This window comes from Manacus candei, unplaced genomic scaffold, assembly GCF_025592945.1.
Source record: "Manacus candei isolate 608988 ecotype Guabito, Panama unplaced genomic scaffold, ASM2559294v1 h1tg000084l, whole genome shotgun sequence".
Lineage (NCBI taxonomy): Eukaryota > Metazoa > Chordata > Aves > Passeriformes > Pipridae > Manacus > Manacus candei.
The window spans coordinates 3,773,201-3,793,949 of record NW_026138132.1 but is presented as its reverse complement, the minus strand read 5'-3'; positions in this window follow the sequence as shown (position 1 = coordinate 3,793,949).

The window sequence follows — 20,749 nt, the reverse complement described above, 5'->3', positions numbered from 1 at the left end:
GTTTTGGATCATCAGCAATGAGACTCTGAATTCTTTACTGTAAATTAAAGCTGAGCTGCTGGAGTGCAGTGCTGACTTGGAGCCTGCTCACTGATGCTTGGGAAACTGGGGAATGGGTTCCAGCTTCCCTTCATTGCTCAGCTGTTGGCTTCAGTCTGGTTTTGTGGTTTGATCAAAATAACATTATTTTTGTGACTTGACAATTGCCCAGTGTTGGGTGACATAAATGAACTCATCTTTTTTTTTTTTTCTAAGGTGAGTCAAGTGTGTACATAAGGAGAAATCTCCAAATACTCAGGTAACTGATAGAGGAGGGGCAGCAAAATAAAATCTAGGACATGAAAAATGTTGCCTAGAAAACCAGTGGAGAAGAAAACCTGCTGCAATTTGTGCTGTGTTTATCCCCTTCACCCAACTCTTTTGCATGGTTGTCTTGTCCCACTGAGAGAGAAGACATTTGCCATGGAGCCACCCTGGCACCAGTTCAGAAATGCCACATCTTTGCCTAGTGGAATTACTTGAGAATTTTAAAAAATGCTCCAAAGAGACTGACTTGAAAAATTTTAAAATCTTCAAATTTTAAAACTTGGAGCATTTTAAAAATGCTCTAAAGAAACTGAGTAAATTGTCACGTGTTAATTGTCGTGTGTAAATTGTCATGTGTTAATGAGTGATTCATGGAAGTGCAAATAGAGATGCAAAATTCTCCTCCAGGGACTGATATAAGTGGGCCAGAGAAATAAAGAAATATCATTCCCATTTTACAGCTGGGGAGTTTTAGCACAGGCAGTTGAATGAACTTACACAGTCTCATATCAGAACAGTCAGAATCAGAATTCAGATTTAGTGCCAATAAGCAGCTTTTATCACAAGATTGTTTTTCTTCCTTTTATAACTTGTAGTTGTAGCATATACATAAATAACCAATAAGACTTTAAAAATGGAATCCCTCTTCTTCTTCTGTTCCATTTCTAATTCTAATCCTGGTCAGTTTATTATCTCACATGTTTACTTTCCACTATAAATGGAAATGACTTCTTTCCCTTCTTCTTCATGTTTCATGGTCATAATATCCTCTAGTGTTCCATTATCTCTTGGTACCTCTGATAGATCAAAATCTTATGGACTTGCTATTCTGTAATAAATTAAATTGCCTATAATAGGAAACTTAAGGAGCTGTAATGGCTTTTTATAAGTAATGGGTAAACTGGATTTTCTGTAGTTGAAATGGATTTCTAAATAATTTATCATACAATGTAAATTAGTGTAAGGATGTGGAGAGTGAGAGTAGGAAAATAACCATCCAGTGTCATTCTGAATAGATTGTGTATTTATGGGGACATTGTTCATTAATTTTTGAGAGCAGAGTCTGAACTACCATTTTTCAGACCCACTCCTGGTTCAATGCTGGTTACACTGCAGTCACTTAGGCCCTCTAAAACCTTGCTGGAAAAGGGGGAAATGTCAGGGAAATTTGGATCAAATGATGCTTTAAGCATTGATGGAGATAAAAAGCCCTTTTAAATTTATGCCAATTGTCACAGAGAAAATAGGTTTACCTGTAGTGGGGCTTCGAGGACCCTTCTGAAATATTCCAAGTGGAAAGCTTTTGTTGGAGTTCTCGTGCTTCAATTACAGTTTCCACATCAGTCTTTGTTGCTCTTGTATTTCAGCAGAGCAGAAGTATTGATCAAAGCACAGAAAATATTGGTGATTCATCTCGAGCTGCACTTTCATTGCATCTGTTTGCTGTTTAAGTTTTACAACAAACATTTTGACACGGAGACATGAGTTGGCTGATAAATATCTCCCAGCTCCTCTGCATGCTTAATGTCATCAGCCCAGTGCATGGCACCGTTCACGGCTCACCTGGGGCTTGGCTGCAAAATTCATCCTTGGCTGGGCTTTGTGAACAAAGATTTGGGGAGGGCTCTCCCCACATTTGTTACAAACAGGCTGGTGGCTAAAAAGGCCAATATGAGACAGGCATGTCTGGCTGCAAAAGGCAGAGCAGAAAGACTCCTTAGGTGGTAAATTCTGCAGGACACGATTCTTTCTGCCTTGTCTTTTCTCCTCCAGGGTGATCCTGCTGCGCTCTCAAAGGCATCAGCAGCGTTATAGATGGGGTGTCTCCAGACCTCCCCATTGGAGGCCAGAGCAGACCAGTTCTGGTGATCAATATGGCCAAGGCTGAGATGTTGTTTCAGGCAGTCCTTGTATCTCCTCTTCGGGGCTCCTCTCTTGCAGCAGCCGGTGGCAAGTTCCCCATAAAGCAGGATCTTAGGGAGGGGGTGGTTGGTCCTTCATCCTTGAGACATACCCTGCCCAGCCCAGCTGTGTTCTCAGCAACATGGCCTCAATGCTTGTGACTGCTGCCTGTTCTAGAACAGATGGATTGGTCACATCATCTGACCAGGGGATGTTTAGGATCGTACGGAGGCAGCGTTGATGGAAGCGTTCCAGGAGTCGCAGGTGGTGGCTGTAGATGACCCAGGATTCAGATCCATATAAGAGAGCAGACAGCACTGTGGCTCTGTAAACACTGATCTTGGTGCTTTTCTTCAGGTGTTTATTTCGCCAAACTCTTTTATGGAGTTTTCCCAAAGCTCTCTGTGCCTTTGCTAACCTGTTGTCCATCTCCCCATCAATCTCACCATCCGAGGAGATGAGGCTGCCTGGGTAATTAAACTGCTGGACTGATTTGAGCTCTGATTGGCCAATGGTGATGTGGGGATGATGGAAGACTTCCTGAGGTGCAGGTTGATAGAGAACTTCTGTTTTCTCTAAGTTGACTTCCAGCCCAAAGAGCTCAGCAGCCTCAGCAAAGCAGGATGTTAAACACTGCAGAGTTGCTTCTGTGTGAACAACAAGGGCGGCGTCACCAGCATAAAGCAGCTCCTGGACAAGATGGTTTAAGGTCTTGGTGTGGGCCTGCAGTCGCCTCAGGTTGAAAAGGCTTCCATCAGTACAGTATTGGATGTAGATCCCGTCCTGCACATCTGGGAGGTCCTGCACACATGGGACCCATGACATTACAAACGGGATCAGCCTCCAGAAGGTCCTTTCTCCCCCAAAATGACAGAGATTTAATGGAGTTACTTTATTCTGCCCTGTTTTGTGGCTTGAACAGGGCATGGAGGAGGAGAACAGGGGCTCTGGTGGGTGGTGAGGTGCTAAATTCAGCACTCCTGCAGTCGCTGGTGGCTGGACAACGGTGTCACAAGGGCAGCCTGAAAGCCTTTCGTCCTTTTGGCAGCTTGAACTAGGAGGAGAAAAGAATCCAGCTTTGCCATTCAAATTTAATATTTTTACTCTTTATTTCCTATTCTGATTTTCCTGTTCTTTCTCCTGTACTGATTCCTCTATTCCTTTTCCCCTCACAAATAGTGCCTTGTCAGAATTATCAATACATGCCCAGACTTGGTTTATCTCAGTGGTGGTGAGACTTGTGCCACTTTGCTTTACCCCTCCTTGTCCATTCTGTGCCTCTGACCTGTTCCCTGACTTCAGGAGGGATGAACTTCATCCTTGTGCCAGAAAGTCTCCTTGTGCCTGAGGAGTGGACCTGTCAAATACGTCTAAAGCTCTGGGAGCAGAGCTTTAGATGATCTTTTAGGGATTCAGATGGTCAGCAGTGCCCAAGGCAAGTGACAGCCTTAATATCTGTAACAGGAACAGCATCAGACCCATCACTCAGCACAGATCATCTGTCACACGGTGTAGCAGTGCCTTGCTGCTGTGGGAAATCTTTAAATTCAGTCCATTATTGTGCCTGCTTTCTGCTTATCCTACATGGATAAGGATTTTTACTGTGGGTGCAGAAAAATCTGGGAGCATAAATACCCAAAGGAAAAACACCGACCCAGTAAACTCTGCTTTTTATGAATCTTTGAATTAAGGATGGCTTTTGATGGGTTAGTACAGATTCCTTTCAGCATTAAACTAAGTAGTACCAAATAAGAGAAGTAATTAATTCACTGAAAGTATCAAAAACTTCAATGCATATAAAAAGTAACAGAATATATAGGATAGGGAGAGAACAGTAAGTTTAAATGTGATTTTTTTTTTTAAACCCATTTCATTTACTTGATGTTGTGTTGTTGTTTGATTCTGGGCTCATTAACTCACATACAAATCAGCTTTTTGCTTCGTATAGACCGTGTGCTTAATGAATATTCTAAACTGGTATTTTATTAATGTGCTGCCTTAATTAGTGGGTAAAAAAGGCTCCAAACACCTTTAAATTGTGTTCTTTCCAAGGCAGCATGAGAGAAGCAGAAGGTACCAGTGAATTTCTAACTCTCTTCAGAATATAAAAATCCAAAGTAATGGCTGCAGCTATTTGTGTGGGACATAAAAACTGATATAACATGTGGTAAACCTCCTATTGGGTATTATTACAAGTGATTGATTCCTCTCTCCCCCTCCAGTTTAGATGGTGTGGTGCTCACTGTACAAACAACTCATGAAAAGTCAACATGTTTTACAAGTAAATAATTTACAGCCACTCTGCGGAATACAGAATAATATTTTATGTTAAGTGACATTAATTAGGGCAGAAATATTCACATGGCAAAGAGCTGGGAGATGGGGCTGCAAAGAAAATTTTGTTCCTTGCAGTCTAAATGCAAATCAGAAGCTCAGAGAGTCACGACCACATTGCTCTTAAGGGAGAAATAATTCCCCATTAAGTACCAGCTCTGAAATTACTGTAAGATTTTGAGAATGTGAGCCGGATTCAAGCCAGTGACAGTCTCAGCTGTTGCTGTTTTGAAGGTTTTAGACCTGTTTTAGATCTGTTTTAATTGTGTGTGAGATTTATCTCATGGTCTTGGGTCTTCATCCCAAAAACATATGGTTATCCTTGCCCACAGCAGCAAACCAAGGGGCTTGGCAGGATAAGTGTCATAAACCTGGAATTTTAAGGCCCCGTGGTTTGATCCAGCTCATAAAATGTGCACTAGAATCCCTCAGTGATTCTTGGATTTGATGCTGTGGGAACTCTGGACGCAAGGGTGTTTTTTTCAGAAAGAATTGGTGATTATCTACCACCTTCCATCCCCTTACAGTGTGAGGAGAGAAACCACACAATCATGGAATGGTTTGGATCGGAAGGGACCTTAAATCTCATCCCATTCTACCCCCTGCCATGGGCAGGGGCACCTTCCACTGGACCAGGTTGTTCCAAGTCCCATCCAACCTGGCCTTGGACACTCCCAGGGTGGGGCAGCTTCTCTGGGCCCTCATTCCCTGTGCCCATGGTGGGTTTGGGATATAGTTTGAAGCTGACTCCCTGCCAAATCTCCAAATCTCACCACAAGAGCTCCCCCCTTCCCCCTCAAACCCAAGGGAGAAGAGAAAAAAAAAACCCAAGAGAACCAAAACGAGAGGTAACTAAAGCAATATATATTAATATATTTACATTTATATTACATTTATATACAATTGAAATATATGTACAATTTCAGAAGGAAAAGGAAAAGGGAAAGGGGAAGGGAAAAAGGAACAAAACCAAAATAAAATATATACGATCAATAGCCCAAGATCTAGCAACTAAAAGAATTAGCAAAATAATATCTTACTACTCTCCTTGGGACAACGGAAAGTCGCGCTGGAGCGACCCTCGGCAGCCTCCATCTCCCAGGGTCGGCAAGGCCTTATCAGGCCTCACTAGGCCTCACTAGGCCTCACTAGGCCTTACCAGGCCTCACTAGGCCTCACTAGGCCTCACTAGGCCTTACGAGGCCTCACTAGGCCTCACTAGGCCTTACCAGACCTCACTAGGCCTTACCAGGCATCACTAGGCCTCACTAGGCCTTACCAGGCCTCACTCCCCAACACGAGAGACTGAACAGCAGGGAACCCACACCTCCAAAGCCACTGGAAGGAAAGAGAGGGCAAAGGCCTCTCCTCCTTTCTTTTTATACCCCGGCTGACATAAAAATCGTAGGGAATACCGGGTACATCTGGGCACTTCCTTGGTTAGAGACTGGTCACCAAGGAAGGCCCAGACCAAACTACCACAGTTTGCCTCACCTCACCCCTCTGCTCTGGGCCCCTCCAGGCAGCTCAGAAAGGAGTTTGAAATTAAAAATCTCCCCTGCAAATAAACCCGTGAGAGGTGGGCTCTGGGAATATTTTGTAAATTTACGGAGGTTTGGGGGTGTTTTGTTCAGCTTCAGCCTTGCTGCAGGATGGAGAATTCCTTCTGCTGAGCAAAGTCCGTGTCCATGCAGTGAAAAAAAAGCCCAGATATGTGGGTCAAGTCCTCTATATCCTTAAATTAGTGAAACTCAGTCAACTACAGAGGCTGCACTGACTTGTGCAGGAGAGGTTTGGACCACGGGTATGACACTTCTGTGTTCTGACACACAGAGAGCACAAAATGAGCACACCAGTTGTCTGTCTTGTGTTAAAAACCAGATATTTAATAAATATTTTTTCTCCTTTGATTTGAAACCAGCTTGATAAAACTGTTCTGCTTTACTAGTATGAATCTGCCTAGAGCTATTTACTGCAGTGGGTGTGTGTGGGGGACTTGGCTAAATAAACATCTGGAATAAAAGGATGTGAAGAAAGGAAATAAAACCTGCTGGCCAGACTTCTTGCACCTCTATAAATGTCGCTGCACCTCTATAAATGTTGCTCCACCTCCAGAGAAGAAATAATTTGAATATACTGAGCAGAACCTGTATGAATATATACATATATTGTTTTAAAACATACAAATAAAAGATATATTATTTTAACCTCTCTATATATGTAGAGGTTGAAACAATAAAAGCCAGTGAGCATCAAAATTAATTAGAAACTTGAAGGGAAAAATTGATGAGGGGAGAAAGAGAATTGGACCCTGGTTTGGGGAGAAAAAAGCCATTTGAGGCAGGAAGAGCCTCTGAGCTCCTCAGTTCCACAAGGACTATGAAAACCACCCACTTGGTGTTTGAGTTGCTGGTAGAAAGGCCTGGAAATCAAATTTCTTGCACAAAGTGATTTTCGTTGTTTGCACCCTGATAAATTTTTTGTAAGAAGTTTATAACATCTGTGTGTAAGATTTGCTCCCAAATTTGCCCAATTTAATTTTGAGAGATTTCAGATTTCAGTATTTGGAGTAGAAAAACAACGGAATATATACTTTCCTTTGCTTTATATGCAGGGATCTGTTTTATTTTGGAGTCAGCTGTAGATCTAATCAAGCAGTATTATCATACTCTGAATCATGACCTAGAAAAATAGGGAAAAAGAGCTTTTTCAAGACTTTTTTCTCCATCACTGTCACCAACTTGTTAGTACTTAGAACAAATAAAGACATTTACCTCTAATAAAACTAATATGTCATTGCTGGAGAACAGAAGGCTTCTTTCTCTGGCAATTGGGAGGCAAGTTGATGCCATATAATTTTCTTGCAGGCATTTTGACTAATCTGGATGATTTACTTTGGGATTTCCTAGCTCTTTAAACTTCACTCAAAAACAGATTTCACATATTAGACATAAATTAAGCTCTAATATCTTGAAAATAAACAGAAACTAAGAAAAAACCCTGCTATGGCTGCTGCTAATTGCAGTTAAGTGTCCTCCTACGTTGGCACTTTGTGATTGGAAACTGCTGGTGTTTGTACATTGGGGGGTTTGAAATGAAATGTTCCTGCTCCCTGTAGAAGTAATTTATATTATGAGTGATTGTATCAAATATCTGCTGAAACTGGCAGGATAATTAAGGAGCTGTTCTGTTGCTTGATGTGGTACAGGAGCTTCTCTCCTCTGCCTTGGGCTTCTCAGGGACCTGGGGAGGGGTGTCCTGGAAGGGAGGGAAATATTTTGGGATGATGGAAATGCTGAAAATTTGATTGAGACCCCTTTGTGCCAGTTCTCCAGATTCCTCTGTGATGCCTGATTTAGGTTCAGTGGCAAGGTGTTGACTGAAACACAAAGGTGTAAACCTAAACCTTTCCATGGGAAGTATTAAACATTACAACCTTGTTACCTTTATATTCTGAATATTTGCTACGTACAAGGCAATTAGACTTCAGTGCTTTAATGTTTAAGTGGTCTTTAATGAGCAAGTCCATCATTGCATTCATAAAAATATTTATATTATATATAGATCACTTGTTCCCTCATAGAATAGCTCTGAGCAACCTGGTCCAGTGGAAGGCATCCCTGCCCATGGCAGGGGTGGAATGAGATGAGCCCAAAGTCCTTCCAACCCAAAGCATTCCATGATCCTGGGATGGTTGCTTCTCTTTTTGCAACTCTGGCATAAACAGAAATCACCTTTATTGATGCAATTTCAGCCCTGCTGAGAATTTCCTCCCTGCCTTGCTGCCAAACACAATTGTGTAAAGGCAGTAAGTTAATGTTCATTAGCAGTCCATGGGGAAAAAATGGAAAACCCTGTTTAAATAAGGGATGGAAAGAAAAGCTGAGGGGTCCTAAACTTTGTACAGTTACACAGACTAGTGGAAAGCCATTGCAGTATAACCTCATATCAGACTAAAAATCATATGTACCCTTTTCATGGCTATAAATAATTTCACAAGGTTGGAGGTGGTGAAGAATGTTATGAAAAATAACTTCTGTAATCTCCTGAAGTGTGAAAATTAATCACTCATCCGACAGCATGGGCTCTGTACTTAGAGCTGGAAACTTCACCCAGCAGTGAAAGTTTGATTAATTTTCCATTTTCACTTTATATTTTGGTGATGCTCATTCAGATTTGTAGCGAGCTTCTGTGAAATTTTCATTGACAAAATGAAAATCAGACCCATGATGTTGAATCTCTTGGAGGAGGCAGTTAAAAGTCCCTTACGAGTTGCTGGGTTAGGGTAATTAATTTATAATAAATATATATTATATAAATACACAAAATAAATAAATAAATATATAAATAGTTATGAGTATATATTTATTATATAAAAAAATATATATACAAGAAATTTATTTATAGCTTTATTCCTTCTCAAATGCTGTGGAAGAAAAGCTCTTCAACCAGCACCTGGCATTGTGCAGAGGGAAATCAGTCCTGCCAATTAACTGGGAAAAAAGCACTCTGCCTAATTATCTTCTAACTCCCCATTCCCATTTAGTGTCTGCACATCTTGGGGCTGCTTGTCCAAGTTGTTTAAACATTTCCATGTAATCCTAACCCTAATTCTGGGCTTCTCCTCCAGCACCTTCAGCACACTTGGCCTTGCAGAAACTTTTGCAATTTTTAATTTTATCCTTTCTGATCTCGAGTGCTCTTGGTTTCACTTCTCCTGCCAGCCTGGTTTGCTTTAGACACCACCTTGAATTTTCCTCAGCCCGTGCCAGCAGAAGAGGAAGGATATTCCCATTTTCAGCAGGGTCACAACAGTCTTTTTGTGATTTATTTTATTTTTTAAAAATTTCTTTCGGGGTAAAAATTAGGCTTAAACAATCTCTGATTTTCTCTGGATAGGTTGGATCAGTTCCTTTTCCAATCTCTCTTTTTTGATGGTTTCCAGGTGCATCCATTCCTGTTGCTGTGTTCCTTTGCTGCTTTTTGATCCTCAAGTTCATGAACTGCAGGAACTCCAGAGGACAGTTGTCTGTGCATTTTCCATCCTCTGGAGCTCGTGTGTAATAAAGATGCAAACACCATAATTCTGATTATGCACAAAGACAGGTGGAGTTGATGGTCCAGGCACCAAATTGGCATTTGATTTTGGAGAGGAAAGCCAGAGCTCTCCTACACAGAAACCTGTGTGATACCAACAAACCAATCAGGCTCAGATTTTTAAAAGAACTGAAAAGCCTCAGCTGTGAAAATTGCATTGAAATTGTGTCTCTCTGGGTTTCTTAAACAGTCGTATTCTCCACAGACAAAAGTACACAGCCTTAATTTCTCAGCATCTCAGCCATTTTTCTGCCCACAATTCCTAAATCAGGTTGGTGCAGAAACACCCTCGTGATATCATGGATCCACTGAGTCACCAGAAGTTGTGTTTTTTAAGTTTTTAAGAGCTGTTGGGGAGGCTCTGCCTGGTATCAGGTGAAACACCTTAGTTCAATATTCAATGTCAGAGAGCTCTGACAGCAGAAACTTCTGATTTATTCCAAAAGGCTAAAGGTATGGATGTGCTGCTAAATCAGTCTGTGGGCAGCCTGGTTTCTGTACAGGGGGAATAAGATTTGGGCTGGTATTGGGGTCTCTGAGGTGTTAGATTTCCTGTAGATTTTAGATTTTCTGTGGTGAAAATAAACAGGCTTGGTTTGCCTGGCAAAGTCTTTGCCTGAACATTTGGCGAAACTTTAGTAAAGCACAGAACATATCTGAGTTCTTCTGCCTCCTTCCAGTGCCCTTCTCACTTTGTAAATAGAGCCTCTCCCATCCAGGAGACTTCTTTTTCCACCTGTGAATACGGACATAGCATTTTATTGTGGTGAAATGCAACATTTTGCACCCAAAGACACCTTTAGATCTTTCTCTTTGCCTCCTATCAAAGCGTTCATGTTTCCAGAAAACCTTCTGGAAGGAATCAAAGCAGCATTTCACAGGGTGGAGAAAAGCAGGAGGGAGAATGTCTGGTTTTTCTCCTTTCCTCCTCTTTCTGCCAGCATGACAACGTGTTCCTCAGCTCTGTCTTTCCTTGCCCCCACCGATGACCTTTCTTTCAGTGCCAGCTTCAAAATCTTGACAGCTCGTTAGAATCAGGAGAGACTCTGCATGATCAGAGTGATAATTTTCGAATCACTCTGTGGCTGAGAGTAAGTTCAGGAGCATTATTTATTCAAATTACAAGCATGAAGGACCACATGGGAAATATGAAAGAGTGCCTTCCACAAATGACAGCTTAGGGAGAACTTTCAATTGCACGAGACAGCTGCATCCTGAAACTTAATCTAATTACTGGAGTGTGGTGAAAAATGTCACCCTGAATCAGACTGACACCATCATATGTGTTCATGGTACATTCTGACTTACGTGTGGCTGTGTCTGGGGTAACCTTTCCATTCCAAATCCAACGGGGGGCTGGTCTTGTGCCTTTGTGAGCAGGGGAATTCGAGCGTGTGGAGCTCTGTCCTTGCTCTGAGCTCTGCCCGCAGCTGCACAAAGTCCAGAGCAGCCCTTTGCCTGGAACATATGGTTCCTTCCTGACACACAGGGCTACAGAACCCTTGGGTTTGTTTCCTTTTCCAAACCCCATCCTTCAAAATGTTTCCTGGGAATGTCAAGAGAGGGGAAGGACTCGCAGAGAGCTCTGCCACCCCCCTGTGCTTTCCCTGTTTTGTTGCACACGAACAATCTTATGAGTTGAAAAGTTGGGTTTCTGGAAGGCCTTCGTTTCCAGCAGCTGGTTCATGCCAACAAATCCGAATATTCAATCAGATGGAAGCCAGCAGCTTGCAAACATGCAATCTGCTCCGAGCTGGGATGCACATCTGCCCGGTGGGTGCTGCAGGTTTTGGCTCCCGCTGAGGTTGTTTGAGACAACAAAAGAGCATGTTTTGAAAGCTCTCAACGTTTTTTTGGTTTGGCTTTGTTTTTTTCCTCGTTTGTAAAATGCTGAATTGACTGTGCTGAAGCCGACAGCTTCTTGATTTTCCACGAAAGCAGGTTTGATGTGATGTAGAAATGCTGGGTTTTTTTACTCTATTGAACAAACGTGTTCCTAGCCTTTGGTACTGACAGCACCTTCCCTCCTGAGACACACAGATATCACTGACTTGTTTCCCAGTGAATTCAGGGAGTCAGGGACATGCTCAGCAGCTCAAGGAGTGATCTCCAAGACACCAATCAAGCAGGCATTTTGTCAGTGAAGAACACGGGGACCGATTTCTGCCAACAACAGGTAAAAGCTGCCAGGCTCTGTTACAGTGCCTGGGGGAACCCACAGCCAGCTATTTGGTGATAAAGAGCTGAAGAATAACATTTGTGTGCAGCAAGGAGGGAGCAGACCTGCATTTCAAGCTGCTGAGGAAGCCTGTGGGCCAGCCTGGTACTTTTAATCAAAGCATCCTTGAAAAATGGAATAGGTAGAGATGTGTGTGCTTAGACTATACCCTCTGTTGGTGATTTCTGGGGCTTGCTGCTGCTCAGCAGAGCTGCAGTGCCTGCTGGATGTGTCTCTTGCATAACTAAATTTTTCCCATGGCAGTGTAGCAGGGAAAAGAAACTCTGTAGAAATACCACATATTTTGATTTTTAAAAAAACAATACCTGGATTTCAGCAGCCAGTCCAAGGGCTCCTACATGGGCAGATCTATATCCAGTGGCACTGCTGAATGGAGGCTTCCTGGGTTTATAATTCCAGCTGTAATGACGTGGCTGGATACTGCAAACTGTGGGATGTGCTTTTGTTGATGTGAGTCGATACCAATGACTGAAGGCTCCAGCAAAGCTGAGTCCTGGATGTGACAGCCTAGAAACCTCATTCTGGGGTTTTTTACCTTAATCTGAGTAGAGACAGACAGTGTTCATCTTCCACTGCACTTGGGAAGGAATAAAACTACAAATATATTTGTGCTGCCCTAACCCAGCAGCACATAAGGGGTTCTTAACTGCCTCCCCCAAGAGATTCAACATCATGGGGCTGATTTTCGTTTTGTCAGTGAAAATTTCAAATAAATTGAGTGAGCATCACCAAAATATAAACTGGAAATTAAAAATTAATCAAACTTTCACTGCTGGGTGAAGTTTCCAGCTCCAAGTACAGAGCCCATGCTGTCGGATGAGTGATTAATTTTCACATTTCAGCAGATTACAGAAGGAGGAGAGATAACATGGAAATTCTCTGATAATTTTCATAAAATCAGGGGGGATGTTGCCCAGCTGAGTGTTTTGCTGTCAGCCTCGATCCTCCCAGAGCTGAGCAAAGCAGAGAAGGAGCTGAAGGAGCTCTCAGTTTCCACATGTAAGATCTTTAAGAGTTGTTTCTGTTCCCACTCATGGCTGTAGCAGAACTCACCTTGTTTTGGGGCAGCCAGGAGTGACTGGACTCACAGCTGGGGCAGCATCACATGAACACTCAGAGCTGCTGCAAAAGGACCCTGGGAGGGAGGAAGAAGATGAGAATGGAGCTGCTGCCCCCAAAACCTGGGCTGAACATCCCTTGGGCTGTGGCCAGTTCATCTGCTGACAGGCCATACAGTGGGGGCTGTGTCAGTGCCAGGAGACAGCACAGCCTTCCAAAGCCTCTTGCCATCCTGGGGCTCACACTGAGGTTTCACTCTCATTTGTGGCTGGAAAATCATTACCATCAAGATTTTATCTGTGCTGTACTCTGGCCAAAGCTTGAAAGCAGGCTTTTCTTTTCTCTTTTTCTTTTCTCTTTTTCTTTTCTCTTTTTCCCTTCCCTTCCCTTCCCTTCCCTTCCCTTCCCTTCCCTTCCCTTCCCTTCCCTTCCCTTCCCTTCCCTTCCCTTCCCTTCCCCTTCCCCTTCCCCTTCCCCTTCCCCTTCCCCTTCCCCTTCCCCTTCCCCTTCCCCTTCCCCTTCCCCTTCCCCTTCCCCTTCCCCTTCCCCTTCCCCTTCCCAAACCTTCCCAAACCTTCCCTTCCCAAACCTTCCCTTCCCTTCCCAAACCTCCCCTCCCCTCCCCTCCCCTCCCCTCCCCTCCCCTCCCCTTCCCTCCCCTCCCCTCCCCTCCCCTCCCCTCCCCTCCCCTTCCCTTCTTCCCCCCCTTTCTTCCCCCTTCCTTCCTCCCTCCCTCCCTCCTTCCCCTTTTTTAAAATTTTTATTTTACCTTTAAATTTTTTTCCCCATTTTTACACACCCAGTATGAAACTGTTGCCCTTTTTTTTGTGCAGAGCTGTCCCGTGCAGTGGGTGATTCACTCCTGAGCAGCCAACCCCCACCTCAGGGTACAATCCTGCCTCCTTTCTGCCCTCAGTGCATCATTCCCAGCTCAGGAATTCTGACTGAAGCAGTGAGGTGATGCCTGTGTGGAGCTCCCCATGGAATAGATATTAACCTCTGTGTTTTTAAAAATGTGTGCACGTGTAGGTGTGTGCAAAAGCACATTTTGGGGTGTGTGTGTGTGTGTGTGTGCTCACTGCCTCTGCTTTGAAGTCGTGCCTAAGAAAACAAATAAGACATCCAGCAAATGCTGTTGGTGGGTCACTGGGTAACCCAGTCCTCCTGTGCTTTGTGAATGGATATAAGGAAAATAAAAAGCATTTCTTATTTACAAAATCTCAAAGGCTCAGCCATAAATTCTCTCTTTCCAGCAAAGCAGAAACCCTCTATTACACACGCAGCACTGTGACTGCACCCCAGGGTGGGTTTGTGGGACCATTTTGTACAAATAGCTTTATTTGCCATTGCTAATGGCCAGCGTGGATATTTACCAGACACAGACATTTAATTTCTGCTCTGCTGGCCACAGCTCCCCTGCACACTGAAATTTCCATTATTTATGTTGCAGAAAATGTGTTTGGGGACTTGTCCCACGACTCATCCACAGGTGTGAAACCTCAGACTGCACCAGTGTTGTAGCAAAGAGATGTGGATTGATATTATTTCATGTTTCCCAAGCCTGCCTGTGTATATTGTGGTGATGGAGTTAAGCTCTAGTGAATGCTCAGTGTCCTTGGAGGAAATGCTGCTGTTTGGCTCCTGGACAAGGCACTTGAAGCAGGTCCTTGTCTCAAGCTGCCCTGGTTCTGATAACATCCATAAAACACAAGGTAGCTGATTTGAAAATCTGTGGATTGGGTGAAAGGTCTGTTCTCACCACTACTGAAAACAGGGATACTCTCTCTGCTGTCTCTAGAGCAGTAAAAAATGGAAAAAACAGGATTCCATAGATAAAATGACCTCAGTGTTGTGGAACTGCCACGGCCATTCCAGTTGCTGTCCCAAGACACAGCTATAAACCATTACCTGGGCTTTGAGAAGGGAAAATCTGGAGTGTAACCATGTGGAGCTGGGACTAAGACTGACATTTAGAGATGCCTAAACATTCGGGTGTGTTAATGGGGTTTTCAGGAGCAGTCCAAGTCTTTGAACATCAAAGATATTTATGTTCCTAACTCCTCCTAGGCATAAAAGTGGCTTACAAGTTAGGAACTCGTGGAAAGTTATGTGATATTTGGGAATCTAGATCTGTTCCTGCATTTTTTCAGTATGTCCTTCTGCGTCTTTCAGAGTGTGAATGATTTTTGAAACCTAAGAAGGTCCAGTAAAACCTCTCTCTGAGAAGAGCATCCTGGAATGGCATTTATACTCCCTTTTATAAAAGCTTTGGGATAAAATGTGCTCAGTACATGTAGTAGTTTTGTTGTTTATTTGTTTCTTTAATTTTTTTTTTAACTAAGTGCTACCATTAAGTTGCAAAGTTCTGTCCTTGGATAACTTCCCCTAAACTTCCCAGAACTCAGCCAACAGGGTTTGCTTTGTAAGGGTCCCTGAGTATGGTTTGGGAAGTTAATTCCTTCATTTAAAGATGAGCAACTCTGGGCACTGTTGCTGTTTCAAGTGTCCAATATGCAAAAGATCAGACCTTAATTATTAGTCTCTAAGCACCACTGACTCCTGAGTTATCTGCTCCAGGCATCACTCCTTCAGTACAGCTCTGACCTTGGTTCATTCCACTGATAACAAACTTGGGAAGCAGTAAAAAAACCCTCAGTGAATATAATTAACATCTGCAGTGAATATAATTAACATCTGCTTATTAACAAAATTATTTATGAGAGGGCTGAGTGGAGCTCAGTTAATGGCTGGGATCATTTTTGCAAGGGGAAACCTTGTCTAATTGTTGAGGTGCAGCTCTTCCAACCTGTTCCAAAGCCTGGTGGATGCTCAGAGAACGCCCTGGGCTCCATCCACAGAGTTGTGCTGCTCCACATCAACATTCTGGCAGCTCTGAGGGTGAATTCCTACCTGCAGGGCAGGTTCATCGACAGCCCTGCCTGGTGCAGCTCCCCTTGCAGTGCTAATTATGCAATTCTCCCAGAGCAGGAGGCTCTGTTGACTTTGAAGATAAATGAGTTACCCTTGCACTTGCCACTGGCCTGGCTCTGTGCTCAAGGACTGGCTTGTTCCCCCTCCTCCTCCTCCTGGATCAGAAAGTCAATTAGCTGACTCCTCATCATGCTTGAAATCTATAGGGGAAAAAAAAGAAAAAGTCAAACTTTTCTAAAACTTGCACTGGACTTTAACCAAATTTCTTTCTTGTAACTTTGCAGCTGAAGGCAAGTTTTTGTTTTCCCTGTGACAATGGGAATCCTTTGTTCAGTCTGGATTGTCAGCTAAGGCTGGTTATTTTCCAAATTCTTGCTAATTTTGTGTGCTTTCAGGTTGAAAGAAAGTTTTTATTGTTTCTGCCTGCATAAAAATACAATAAAATACATAAAAATTGTCTTGCATAAGAATACATTTATGAGAGCAAAAAAAAATAGGACAGATTAGGCCAACCTGTACATATTGCTGGGTTAAGAGTTGTATGTGATGATCTTGGAGGTCTTTTACAACCTGAATGATTGTTTGTTCTAGCATAAACCTTTCATTTTTGTGCAAGAACAACTCAACCAGTAGGAGTGGCCTTCACACCAACAAGTATTTTAACTTTATTAATGCAGTATTATTAATGAACTGCAGACTTTGTGCATACCTGGAGACAGCTTGTGTGGTAGGGTCAGTGTCTGAGGGGTGGCTGGGAAGAGAAAAGATCAAGTTGTACTGGTTGTTCTGGCCCTTTTATAGGGAAGAGTTACTAAGACCTGGACATCTTCACCAGGCATTGGGTTTATTGGTTTAGAAAAGTCTTCCTGAAAATAACAGATTTTCCCAGAGACCTCAGGGAAATTAGTATTCCTTTTGCAAGCATCAAATTCATCTGCTTGGTTACAATCTCGTGGTTAAAGTCTGCTCCTGGCTCCTTAATAAACTCCATCTTCCTTCTCAAGAAGATGCCTTTTGCCCAGCTGCACAGAAAATAACCCAAAGCCTTGGGTTCTTCATGCCAGGATGATTGAGAATGTTTTTCCAGAGCACAAGAGTGCTCCTTGTAAGAAGGTCATATTTTTAAAGGGATCACAAAGGGATGTGATGAGTTCCTAAAATCTGGGCATCTTTACCATGCCTCTTGCTGGAATTGGGTTTATTGGTTTAGAAAAGTCTTCCTGAAAATAGTAGATTTTCCCAGAGACAGCAGGGAAATTATTTTTTTCTTTTTGGAGGCATCAAACTCATCTGTTTGGTTACAATCTCGTGGTAAAAGCCTGCTCCTGGCTCCTTAATAAACTCCAGCTCCCTTCCCACGAAGTGACACTTGCTGAATAAAGTGTTTACAGCTCTCAGTGATTCCTTGCAGAGCCTTATCAGGAGATCTGCAGAGATAGTTACCACAGCAGGAATTGAATACAAACAAAATCCACTTTCCCCTTGTGTGTGCAGCTCCAGAGATTGCACTCTCTTCCCTCTCTCCTGACAAGTACACTTTCTCTATTTTTTTTTAGCGCTGCTAAAACAATTAGATTTTGATTCATAAGATCTCTCCACCTTCTACCAGATGATTGTAACAGTCCCACAGAGTTAAACTGGAGGTGCAGCTTCATCTAGAAAACAATTGCTGGATGGGCTGAGTGATACTCAGTTCCTCCAATCACTAAAATTGGTTGTCCCAGACAAGCACTAAGATTAAATCCATCTCCTGTGACCTCAGGCATTAATGCAGCCAGCCTTGCTTAGGGAATCAGCTCTGGCTCTCTGGGAATTGCCTCTCATCATCTGGGCCCTCAGCTCAGGAAGGACATGGAGGGGCTGGAGCAGGGCCAGAGAAGGGCAACAAGGCTGGGGAAGGGACTGGAGCACAAGTGCTGTGAGGAGAGGCTGAGGGAGCTGGGGGGGCTCAGCCTGGAGAAGAGGAGGCTCAGGGGAGACCTTCTCACTCTCTGCAACTCCCTGATAGGAGGGGGGAGCCAGGGGGGGTTGGTCTCTTTTCCCAGGCAACCATCAGCAAGACAAGAGGGCTGGGTCTGCAGCTGTGCCAGGGGAGGGTTAGGTTGGAGATCAGGAAGAATTTCTTTGCAGAGAGGGTGCTCAGCCATTGGAATGGGCTGCCCAGGGAAGGGGGGGATTCTCCATCCCTGGAGGTTTTTAAGCAGAGACTGGATGTGGCATCAGTGCCATGGGCTGGGAACCACGGCGGGGGTGGATCAAGGGTTGGACTGGATGATCTCAGAGGTCCCTTCCAACCCAGCTGATTCTGGGATTCTGTGATTCCCTGATCTGCTGGGGACTGAATTAATCACGTGATGCTTCCTAATTTCACTGAGACCAGGAGTAAGTGGATATAACAGGGAAAAGTTCCCCGCCCCACTTCACCCAGGCCCTCAAAAAACCAGGGATACAGAGGCTGGTGCTGCCCTGTCTGCCCTGGGTCTAAAGCTGCAAAGATTCCTGTGCTCTAAGGTTTCTTTTGGACACGTGAGTTCATCTTTCTACTATAGTTCTTGGGTTGTTTAGTTATGGTTGTTTCCAGGTTCTCTGTCTTGGAGCAACTGTTTTATCTCTTTCCTTTGCCAGAAGAAAAATAGAAGAATAGGGGAAGTCAAGTCCTCACTAAATTGTGGTGGTTGTTTCTTGCTGTAACAGCTGAAAAGGATTTGTTCAAACTAAAAAAAGTTCTCCAAGGTTTTAAATCTTTAGATATGGTTTTCTATTCAAAGAATTATCCATGTGTTAGGATAATCAGAAAAAGAGCTGGCAAAGTAGGATGTAGCCTGTAGTCTCAATGTAAATAAGATTGGTTTCTGTTTTTTTCTCCCTCTTTTATCCAATATGATCTGAGCAAATGCTGCAGTTATTTTCCATTACATGTTGTTTTCAGCTTGACCAGTGTAAGGGAAAAAAACACCACACAGACAAAACCTAGAATAGGAAACCTTTGAATTTGATATAAACACCACTATAAAGATGGTGAAAAAAGGAATGTTTCTATTCCATTTAATCGTATGGCATTAAACATGTACTCTTTACCACAGTACATAAGTCTTTTATATATTCTTTATTTACTGAACTGTTGTACCATCTTTTTATTTGTTTTGGATTATGTTTTCAGGTGCCAGTTGTTTATGATCACCCCATAATTAGGAATTTAAACTTCTCTGCAGCTGCAGTTACGGGATCAGGCAGGTTCTCTGCTGCTGGAAATGGTCACTGTTGCAGTAAAGTCCAATATTTGTGCTGGGGTTGGGGGAGTTCTGTGAAGATCTGGCAGGTCTGTGTTTGTACCTTTGTGCAGAGTGAAATGAGAAGGATTCAGTTTTGTTTCTATACTTTCACAGGCAGGTCCCATGAATAGCTGAGCAGTGTACAGGCCAGTGGAAGCTCTTGAGGAACATATTTATTAGAAAATATCAAGGAATAGCTTAGTGAGTTGTTCAGCAGCTGTGGAGTGGCAGAACAGAGCTTGAGTCATTCCTCTGTGCAGTTTGTGACCCACCCAGGAACTCAGACCCCACCTTCTGAACCCCATTCACAGAATGCTTTGGGTTGGAAGGGGCCTCAAAGCTCATCCAATTCCAAACCCCCACCACAGACAGGGACACCTTCCACTAGACCAGTTGCTCCAAGCCCCCCCCAACCTGGTCTTTCTGATGTCTCAGCCCCCTGAGACAGTTCTCATCAATATTTCCCATTGGCTTTTGTCTTTGTAGTGGATTGAGGCAGATTTTGGTTCCAGGCTTGGTATTCTGAACTTCTGCTGTCACCTGGGCTCTGTGGGCCAGCTGGGCTTGGTGGGAGAGCTGGATGTCACCCCAGCCAAGGGTTAGGAACCCAAATTCCAATCAAAAACCCAGATCCCACCTTCTGAACCCCATTCACAGAATGCTTTGGGTTGGAAGGGGCCTCAAAGCTCATCCAATTCCAAACCCCCACCACAGGCACCTTCCACTAGACCAGTCACTCCAAGCCCCCCCCAACCTGGGCTTTCCAGTGTCTCAGCCCCCCGAGACAGTTCTCATCAACATTTCCCATTGGCTTTTGTCTTTGTAGTGGATTGAGGCAGATTTTTCCATCCCTGTGGTTCTGAACTTCCCTTGTCCCCTGCTCTTTGTGGGCCAGCTGGACTCGCCCCAGCTGAGCTGTGGGCAAGTTGCTGAGCCTTGAGCAGTCATTGCATCAAAGCCAAATTCCCAGGCCCAGAAGGTTCATCCCTACTTAAACAAAGAGCCACAGCAACACGTGTGGATCTGCTGCTGAGGAGGAGGAAATTAGTCCTTTGAAACTGAACCCAACAGGGAGATGGGTTATCTTTACAATTCCTGATTTTTCCAATAAATGAGTTTTCCTCGTGCTGGTTGGCTCATAGAAGTGCTTTACACGAATCAGGCTGAGAGACCTGAGGAGAAGAAATCCCCTGTCATCAACTCAGCAGGGCAAGTTTTTGCCTTTAGTGGCCACTTTTAGTCATCCTAATTTTCCATTAGAATTTAATTTATCTGCTAAGTAGATAACAATCTGGATTCAGCCCAGCACCTTTCCCCATGGAAAACCCTGACCTTGATGTCTTTGCATAGAGGTGAAAACTATGCACAGAACACAAGCAAGAAAATAGCAATAACTGAGGGATTTTGTCTCCCAGCAAGGAAATAGGAATAAATAAGACTTTTTGTCTCCTAGCAAACTCAGATCATGTAATTCCTGCATTCTTTGCTGAATTCCTGTGAGGTGAATAAGGTAAATGTGAAGAAATTTGAAGAGAGCTGTAGAGAGCTAAAATAGAAGGGCTTCACTGTTTTTTAAATGATTTTACTAGAAATTTAAAAAGCAAAAGAA